The 9,917-nt window shown below is 48.0% G+C and overlaps 1 protein-coding gene across 2 annotated transcripts in view; it reads left to right on the forward strand.

Moving 5' to 3' along the window:
• Positions 1-9,917, forward strand: part of IL1R2 (interleukin 1 receptor, type II) — a 35,925-nt gene that overhangs the window by 548 nt on the left and 25,460 nt on the right. Inside the window, exon 1 of one of the 2 annotated variants that reach the window (XM_011956598.1) lies at positions 6,416-6,571. The exons of the other annotated variant lie outside the window; for it this stretch is intronic. The gene's annotated coding sequence lies outside the window, so the exon portion shown is untranslated. Of the gene's footprint in view, positions 1-6,415; positions 6,572-9,917 lie in introns of those variants that run through there. 2 annotated transcript variants of the gene reach the window in all.

Below are 9,917 nucleotides of genomic sequence, written 5' to 3' on the forward strand. Positions count from 1 at the left end.
AGAGACAGAGAGAGGCAGAGAGACAGAGACAGAGAGAGGCAGAGAGACAGAGGCAGAGAGAGACAAAGAAAGACAGAGACAGAGAGACAGAGATAGAGAGAGGCAGAGAGACAGAGAGAGAGACAGGGATGGGGAGAGACAGAGAAAGGCAGACAGAGACAGAGTCCGAGACAGAGGGAGAGAGATAGAGACAGAGAGAGAAAGACAGAGAGAAACACAGAGACAGAGAGAGAGACAGAGACAGAATGACAGACAGAGACAGAGAGAAATCTGGGAGTTGGGACACCTGAGTCCATTTCTGGTGGAGCCTCAGGTGACTCTCCTGATTTCTCCAGACCTCAGGAACCTGATCCGGGTGACCTTCCTTCTCCATGACCTTCTTCACCTGTGTGAGGGTGGCCGGAAGCATTACTTGACCTTTCTGGGCCTCAGTTTTTCTCTCTGTCAAAAAAGGGGCTGGATCAGGGGGTTTCTAAGGACCGTCCATGATTCTAGGCCACAAGGAAAATCGCAGTGGAATCCAACGCAAGATAGCGGACCACCGAGACCATTTTCCACTGCGCGAGGCTGCATGTGGGATGTGCACTGAGTGGAGGGCTTTCTTCCTCAGAAGCCTCATGAGATTTTCTGGTGTGAAAAGCTTGATATGCTAAAGTCACTGTGGATTCTCTAACGCCTGGCTCTCGGGTGGTTTTCTGGGGAGAGGTAGTAGAGTGTGGTTAGGGCTGCGGTGTGTTCCCATAGGCGAACTGGCCTGGGTTCAGAGTCCAGCTTGCCTGGACAAGCTGTGTGACAGCTCACCTGCTCAGGGTCTCCATTTCCACCTGCAAATAGTAAGGTCGAGGGTGAAGAGGAGTATAGTAAATGAATCCAAGTAGTATCAAGCACTCAGGCCTTAAGGTCACCCTCACACGGGGGAAGAAGGTCATGGGCGAGGAAAGTCGCCCGGATCAGACACCTGAGTTCTGGAGAAATCAGGAAAGTTGCCCGAGGCTCCAACAGAAACAGACTCAGGTGTCCTGACTCCTAGATCTCTCTCTCTCCGTCTCTGTCTTTGTTTCTCTCTGTCTGTCTGTTTCTCTCTGTGTGTCTCTGTTTCTCTCTTTCTGTCTCTACTTCTGTCTATCTCTCTGTCTCTGTTTCTCTCTCTCTGTTCCTCTGTCTCTCTTAAATCCTGGCACACAGTTTGCTCTTGCTGTTTGAAGCTCCTTCTCTTTAATCCCATTCCCTTTTGGGGGCCTTTGCTCTTCTTAGAGTCCTTCAGGATCCCTCTACCCTCACCCACAACTCTGCTCGAAGATCTTGGTCAAGACCCCACATTGCCCTGAGTTGTCTCTTGTGTAAGCAGAGGCAGCCAAGTGTCCAGGCCTTCCCGGAGCCTCCCAGCGCTGCATGGCTGCAGTGGGGGCTGCTGGTCCCCTTTCTGCACTCCATCCCACCTCCTGCACACTCACCTTTTCCATGCCCATTTCATCAGCTCTGCCCTCTCGAAGCCAGCAGGCTTCCTGCCCACCTGCTCATTTGGTATTACCACACGCACAGGCACAGGAGAGGGCCTTTTTCTAACCTCATTTAGAAGTTGGTCCATTTGGATTGTACTTTGGTACTTGGTTACTCTAAAAGGCAAGAAAGCAGCTTGGCTGAATGTTTCAGGGCAGCTATCCTCTCTCCAGGGGTCTTCAGTTGGCCTGGGAGCCCCCTACCCGGCCCTGCTAGTAGGGGTTCCCTTCTACATCCCCACTCCCACCCTGACCTCCAAAGCCTGTTTGACAATTAGAGCTGAGGGATCCAGAACATCCGCAGACCCCGCGCCCTCCTCCCCTCCCCCAGGAGCGCAGGGTTGGCCTCTGGCAGCAGCACGACTGAAGCAGAGCAGACTCCGGTTGCTTTCTTGTGTTTTAATCACGGCTTTCTATGGGGAGACCCTCGATCACGACAGTGCCTTTGCCCAGTGGTTCTCAAACCTGAGCCTGCGTCGGAATCACTGGTGGGCTTATGAAAATGCAGAGGGCTGGATGTGTGACTCAGTAAGTCCTGGCTGGCGACCTGAGAATCTGCATTTCTAATAAGTGCCCAGGTGATGCTGGTGCCAGTGCCAGGGGACCACACTTTGAGAACCCCTTCCTTAGGAGACGTGTCCAGGGCCAAGCCTGTGCGGGAGCTATTTCAGGACAAGGGCCTTTTGAGATGGGGCTTTCACATCTCCTGAGGGCCTTGTGAATATTCGACTGAGGGCCTTGTGAATATGCGGCTGATTCTGATTCTCTTGGTCTGAATTTTTCACAAATGGTGTTCGTGCTGCCGGTCCATGGGCCACACTTTGAGTAGAAAGGATTTAGAAAGTCGAGGAAGAGGTCTTCTTATTTGGGGGCAAGGAAGAAGTTAGTGTAAAGTTTTGGGTGGATCCTAAATTTTCTAGAGCTAATATTCGTCAGAATGTTTTCTTGAATGTCTGTGGTAGGCAGAATTCTAAGATGACTCTGGCTGATCCATGCCCTTGTATAATTCCCTCCTTGTGGGATGTGCCAATAGATGGAACATCGCTACTGTGGTTAAGTTACTTTATGTGGCAAGGGTGAAGGAATTCTGTGGAAGTAATTTAGGTTCTCAATCAGTTGACTTGAAGTTAATAAAAAAGATCACATGTGCTGGGTGGGCAGACATAATCAGGTGAGCTATTTAAAAGAGGATCAGGAGGTCAGGGTCAAGTGGTCAGAGACTTGAAGCAGCAGCAGATGTTCTTTCCGTTGGCCTTGAAGAAACAAACTGTCCTGGTGCAGAGAGGGCCTCAGGGCAGGAAGCATGGGTGGCATCCAGGAGCCAAGAGTGGCCTTATCCAGGGAGAAAGTGGGGGCCCAGTCCTGCAGTCATAACAGCCCTATGAGCTCGGAACAGGAACCTGTGCTCCAGGAAGGAGCATAGCCTAAAGGGTACCTTGATTTCAGTCTGGTGGGACCCTGAGCAGAGACATCTGACCTACAGCAATGTGAGCTACGAATGCGGTTGTTTTAAGTGGCTGAGTCTGTGCTAGTGTGTTACATGACAATAGAAAATGAATACAAGGTCCTGATCCCTCACTTTGATCGTGGTGCCTGACCACCAAGGTGTACTGTGGCAATGACTTCAGTAGCTTCATACAACACGAGCTGATTTCTTGCTTGTGCTACAGCATCGTCATGGGTTAACTGCGTTGGACTGTGACGACTCATCAGAGCCACTCGGGGACCCAGGTCTTTGTCAAAACAGAATTTACGGAGACCAGTAATGGGACTCCCATTGTTTTGACACAAGTGCTGGGGGGTGGAGATTATTCCTATTTATCAGAAGCAGAAGCAGGCATAGTAGGAGCAAGTGAGTGGATCGATGGATGCGGGTGGACCCCGGCCTGCTGCCCGGATGGCTTGACTGTGCCGTGCTGGCAGCAGGGATGAACAAGGGCTCAGCGTGCACCGTGCAGGAGAGAGGCTGGCAGCAGAGCACCAGCTGTGAAACGCACAGGCCTGGAATCGGCACTTGCTTTTCCCAGTCATGCGCCCCGCCCGACTTCGAGGTGAATAGTAGTGAACATGAGTGTACCCACCACGTAGGATTACCCAGTTAGCTCAGTTGGGGTAGGAGGGAGGGACGCAGGATTTCGGCTCACCAAGCTTCACAGAGCTGCTCTCACCACCAAGGAGCGAGCTGGCCGGGCATCTGAGAGCTGAGAAGAGCCGGAGGGGCTAAGAATGCAAATGGAACACTTGCCCACAGCCCCAGGGCAAGTCAAAGGTTTCCTGCGGGGCTTTTGGGTCTGGTCTGAGGAAACCCAGCAAGTCTGGGCTATCTGCGAGTTGAAGATCAGGTTTGCTTGTGGTGAGGGTGATAGATTTTCCCATGCAGTAGAGATAAAAATCCCTTGGTGTTTTCAGTCTTTTTTTTTTTTTTTTTGGGAGAGTGGCTGACTTCTTGTCACTCGGACACCCTGGACACAGGGCTTGGGACAGTTGCCACCCTTGGTGCCCCTCAGAGGACAAGGTGGACACATTTTCCAGCGAGTAGAAGATGGTCTTTCAAAGCATACAAAGAAAATCCCATCTGTTTTGACATCTTAACAACTCTGGAAGAAAATATTTCTAATATATACATATATAAAAATATATATATATAGTAGCGAGTATATATATGTATATATAGATTTTATATATATTATAATCAGTATATATATAATGTAGATACTCAGACCCAGTATATATATAATATATATAAAATACATATACTGCTATAATATATCTACTCACTACAAATAGATGCCAAAAAAAGCACCTTTACAGCTTTGCCAGTAGGAATCTCATTTGGCTCTGAAGGCTCTTTCGCACTAGGGCAGGGAATTAAGCCTGCTGCTACATGTATTGCTGTCTGAGTTGGTCCAAATCTACCTCTCTTGCATTCATTTCGTTTCTTTTGGGTAGATGTTCACTCTTTCAGTTTCTCACCAGCACCTTCCTCTAGCCAGGAAGAAGCCTGAGAAGATGGGGACATTGCGTCCCCAGGGAGTGGTGGGCAGCTGATCCACATGTGCTGAACTGGGGTCTGCACTGGCTTCTGTGGAGATGTCCCTGGACCTTCCTGGTCACGAGGCGTCCTGTGGAATCTACTGCTGGCGTCTGTGACTGGGAAAACCCAAGGTCTGGTGCCTCAGTCGTCAGAGCCAGTGCTCTGTCCAAGGTCGCCCCGCTGTGCCTTTCACTGGCTCCACAGGTTCTCTGCATCTTGGCCATGACCTTGTTTCTTCTGTGGCTTAAGACTGTCCAGGTGATACTTAAAATGTTTAGCAACCAGCAGGGCATGAGTACCAGCCCATCAGAAAAGATGCTACAGCACCTGTTGCTGCACCTGAATAGCTCAGAGGAGCACCAGGAAAGCCAAGGTAGCAGAGGGCGGAGAGCTCAGGGTCTTGGGGAAGTGGTTATCTACCAAGAGGTAGGGCAGTCTTCCCCCACTTGGCCTCACTACTCCTTACTGACTGAATACCCTGAAGCCATGGCTATAGGTCATCTTGTCTTTCATCACGGCAGCTCCATCTCAGCCCAGATCTCAGTTCACCTTCCAGTCTCTCCTGGGAGTGCAGGGGAAGGTCTGAATCTCTCCCATCAGTGAAGCACCCCTTTACCTAACAGCCACACGATTATTTCTATTCTTCTTTAGTGTCCCTTACTTCACCAAAGTAGGATTCCTCCAGAGACGCAACTTGGAAGCAGAGCAAAAATTCCTCTGCGTCCAGCCTCCCTCTCTCTTTTACCTTTTGTCCCTTTGCCCTCAGGTTTCAAACCCAGAATAAGAAGCAGGACTGCCTGCCTGATTCCTCTTGTACCTTCCCTCCTTTTGCCCAGGAGCCCAAAGGGTCTTTTTCTTCTACTGACACTTCCTACCAGGAAGGAACTTCCCCTGTATCATATTCACTTCCTTCCCTCCTTCTGAGGAGGACTTTGCTCTCTCCCTTTCCTGGGGCCATAGTGGCAGAAGAATCCAGAGTAGCAAGGAGGAAAACACATTGGGAGGTAATTGCAATATTACCTTCATTGCGTCTGTGTTGCACGTACTGTCCCATCCTAGAGAAAGAGGGGTTTGAACAAAATTTAAATTGTTCTTTGTGATTCAAGGAAATCATTAGGAGCATCAGTTATTTTGTGCTTTAACATCCTGATATACTCAGTAAGGCACAGTAACATGGAAGGGACTGCTGGTGTCTGCACTTAAAATCCTGAAATGGCTGTGTGCTTTGGTTCTTGCATCTGCCTTAACGGTTTTCCTGTCTCCTCTGTTATTGGGCAATCAGCTGCTGCTTTTTCCAGTGTGTGTTTTCTTCTCCCAGCCTTCTCCCTCTTTCCAATTTGCCATCCGGAATCTGCTTTTGACTGAGCATTCTGTTCACCTGTTGCTGCATGAAAAACGATCCCAAAACTTGGTGGCTTAAAAAGGACAACTATTGTATGATAACTCCAAGTTTCTGTATGTTACGAATTTGAGGGCTCAACTAGGCGATTCTTCTGCTCCACGTGTCTGATCGAGTTCAAACAGTGGTGCTCAGCTGGTGAATGGACTCATCTGGAGGGTCCACGATGGCTTCACTCACATGGCTGGTGCCTTTGCAGGGTTCCTGGGAGGCTGGGCATAGCTGGGATTGTCAACCAATGCCCTACATGTGGCCTCCCTCACCAGGTGGTCTCAGGGGAGTTGGACTGTCTTCGTGGTGGCTGGCTTTCCACGGAAGCCAGGCAGAAGCAAGCACCCCATGGAAACCAGGTGGAAGCTGCATGGATTTTTGTGATCTAGCTCCAGAGTTCACACAGCACCACTTCTGTGGCATTGTATTGGTTACACCAAGTTACAGGCCAGCCCACATTCAAGGGAGGTGAGTTAGACTCCACCTCTTGGTGGCAGAGTGGCACGGTCACATTCTACAAGACCATGTGGGATGGGAGATATTGTTGTGGTCACCTCTGGAAAGTACAATCTGCTGCTCTTAAAAACTAGCCACGCATATACAAATCAACAGAAAGAGCTTCTGAAGGAAGACTTCAAAGCTGCTTCTGTGAGTAGAATATGCTACGTGCCTTTGTGCCAGGATCTCATTGGCTGTCTTTCCCCTCCTCAGGTCGTCCTGTCCTTGTTTCTTCTTTGTCGTATTTTAGATGGGCAGGTTTTCTGGATGACTGATTACTCAAATATTTTAGGTGTTTCCCACGCTCAGATTATAAGACAGAAAGCAAAATTTGTTTTAAGGGTGTATGTCTGTTCACAACCAACCCCTGCTCTAATGCCAGAGTGTCCAGTTACTAATTAACTTTACCCAGCAGGTAGCCCAGCAGAGCTGGAAGTCCAGTTCCCAGGAGACCTCAGAAGCCCCGAGTTGCGGCTCTGCCGTTGGTGGCCGTGGGGCCTTCGGCAAGAGAGTTGACTGGGTTCAGTGGTTGTCTGCTATGACTCGATGCTTTAGAAACTAAAGCTGTATCTAGGACTGAGGAGGCCTAAGCTCAAATCCAGATTGACTTACAGTTCCAGGGTTTTAGACCTGCAAGAGACCTAGGAGGTCTCACTAGCCCAACTTTTGTATTTTAGAGGTGAAGAAACTGTGACTGAGAGATTGAGCAAATGACTCTGTGGTTGCCCAAGATCACATAGTTAGTTAATGGAAGAATGAAGACAGGAGCCCAGTTCCAACCTCCAGTTGCATATGCTGTCACTAAGATAAAAACCTTAGAATTCCTGGCAGCCTTGAAGATGCATATGTGTGTATGCATGTGTACGTACTTAGAATTGTGTGCTTGTATGTTCAGCACACATTTATATTGTGTATTTTATAAATTAAATATTTATGGAACACTTACATGTTCTATAATATGGATCTATGCATTTGGGCTTATGGATTCCATTAGGTAAAACTGCACACATTTCTAGTATAGTAACTGGTGTTAGCTAAGTTACCAACTACAATACGGACGAGTTCTCAGGCTGGGTTGTGGAATGGTCCCTTAGCAGGAGTTTGGCAGAATGCAGATGGTGGAAGTGCTGATTTCTCATCACATCTGCCACCTGTGCCCTTGAGCAAGCTCCTTACCTCCCTAAGTACCTGGCTCTGCTTCTGTAAAACACTGTCGAGAGCTACTGCTCGTTGAGCACTTTCTTCTTGCAGCATTGCTGAGCTCGTTACATATAGTGTGACATCTAATTCTCCTGTAGTGAAAACCAGGGTATGCCCATTTCACAGATGAGGAGACTGAGCCTCACACAGGTAATCTAAGCTGCCCACCACACTGCTGCTGGCAGGAAGGAAGGCAGTATTCCCACTTCTCTGTCCAGGTACACTGTGCTCTGTACACACTTCCTAACTCTCAAGGTTATTGGAATGTGTGGACAGACTTCTTCGGAGCCTCCCCAAAGTGTAGAATATGACTAATAAATGAAGTTTAGAGGGAGGCAAATTTGGGATCCAAAATGGCAGACTTTTCTAATTGTGGATACTTCCCAAGAGTGGCAGTGTGCATCTTGTGATGAGGTAAGCTTGTCTTCTATAGAGGACGCTGGGTTTCAGAAGACTGTTTGGGTGGGCAGATAGACTTCATGGCTTCTGGAGACCCCTCTAGCTCTAGGTGTTGATGCTTTTACAGAGCAGAGAATGAGTGCCAAAACCAAGGATTGTGTAGACTCAGGTTTACATCCTACTTTGTCGTTCCTTAGCTCTGTGGCCTTGGGCAAGTGACTTAGTTATCCAAGTCTATTTCCATTGCCCTGTGTTTATAACGGGGATGCTGGGCTCTACCGGACTCATGAGTTTTGTCCTCTGGAGTTGTACAGAGCAGTGCATTCCTCTTACACAAATACCAGGCTGGGAGAATTTGAAGCCTGTGGGTTTGCCCTGCAGATGCCCAGGGCCTCACAGGTAGAGCTTCCTCCTCAGTCATTTTGGAGGAGGATGGTGACTGTTCCAGGCTAGAGGAGTGGTCTTGCTGGGTGTCAGCCTGTGCAGGGTTTAATGCAGGAGGCAGGTGAAGCAAGTGTTGGTTGATGGTCCAGCTTGCTGGGGGCTTGGAATGACCCAGGCTCACGGCGAATGGAATGTTGATACAGGATCTGAATGAGTGAAAACATGAGTTGGGTTGGTTGACTGAACTTGACCAACTTCTGTCCCAAGAACCACTGATTAAGAGATACTTCAGTGGTGGTTTTAGCAAAAAGGGATGTTTGCTGGCAGACAGTATAAAGAGAGTGCCTATGCCTTGGTGGAACCATTTGTATCAGTTTCTGCCAATTTGCTTCTCTGAGATTCAGCCCAGTGTGGGTCAATGCCCTATTCTGCCAAAGATGGGTCTCCCTGCAGTGTGGCCTCCAGGAAGCAATCTGTCTCACCAGGCCCCACCAGGGACGGGAGATGAGTGTCCAGGACATCAGCAGGTGTCATTCTGACACAGCTATGCAGACCAGGAACAGTCTCAGCCTGCTGCTCGGAGGCTGATTCCTTGTCTAGCTTTTTTCCTTCCTATGGAACCAAAATAGTTTCTGGACAACTCATTCAGGTTTTTGTTTTGAGCCAGCACATTTTTCAATAAAAGCTGCCTGAAACCTGGTCACGCATTTCTCTGTCTCTGAGTCTAGAAAGTCTTCCCTCTTAAAATTCTGTGATTTCCTAGGACTTGGTTAAAAAATACATTTTATATTGTTTCACCTTTGAATTTATAAAAAAATTCCCAGGTTTAATTTTGATGTAAATATTTATTTCCTCATGGGTTTCGAAGAATTTATACGACATTCATAAAACATGTTTGGGCTCTTAGGAATTCATTTTACACACTAGAGGTGACTCAGTGATAGGTGTAAGGCCTGATAGCTATGTGACTTCATTAACATTCAGCACCTGCCACCATGATTTTGTTCTTTGAATGACTGTGCCACCTGACTCAGAGATGAGACAGTTGCCTGAAAACTTCTGGGAACAAGGTAATGATAGAAATAAAGAAGAGTTTAATCTTCTAGGTGAATTCAGTCCAGATATATTCAAATATATTATCAAATAAAATTGTTACTCCTTCTACATCCTTGAAAATTCTTTTCTGGATCTATCGTTTACTTACTAGGTTCTAAATCTGTTAAAAAATATATTCCTGCACGTATTCTGAAGCATTTAGAGGTGAAGTTTGATGATGTCTGCAACTTTCAGGTGTTCAGGGGAAAATATGTCTATGTCTGTGTCTGTGTCTGTGTCTGTGTCTGTGTCTGTGGCCGTGTCCGTGTCCGTGTCCGTGTCTGTGTCTGTGGCTGTGGCTGTGTCTGTGTCTGTGTCTGTGGCTGTGTCTGTGGCTATGTCTGTGTCTGTGTCTGTGGCCGTGTCCGTGTCTGTGGCTGTGGCTGTGTCTGTGGCTGTGTTGGTGTCTTTGTCTGTG

The sequence above is a fragment of the Colobus angolensis genome, unplaced genomic scaffold (genome assembly GCF_000951035.1).
Source record: "Colobus angolensis palliatus isolate OR3802 unplaced genomic scaffold, Cang.pa_1.0 Scaffold42, whole genome shotgun sequence".
Lineage (NCBI taxonomy): Eukaryota > Metazoa > Chordata > Mammalia > Primates > Cercopithecidae > Colobus > Colobus angolensis.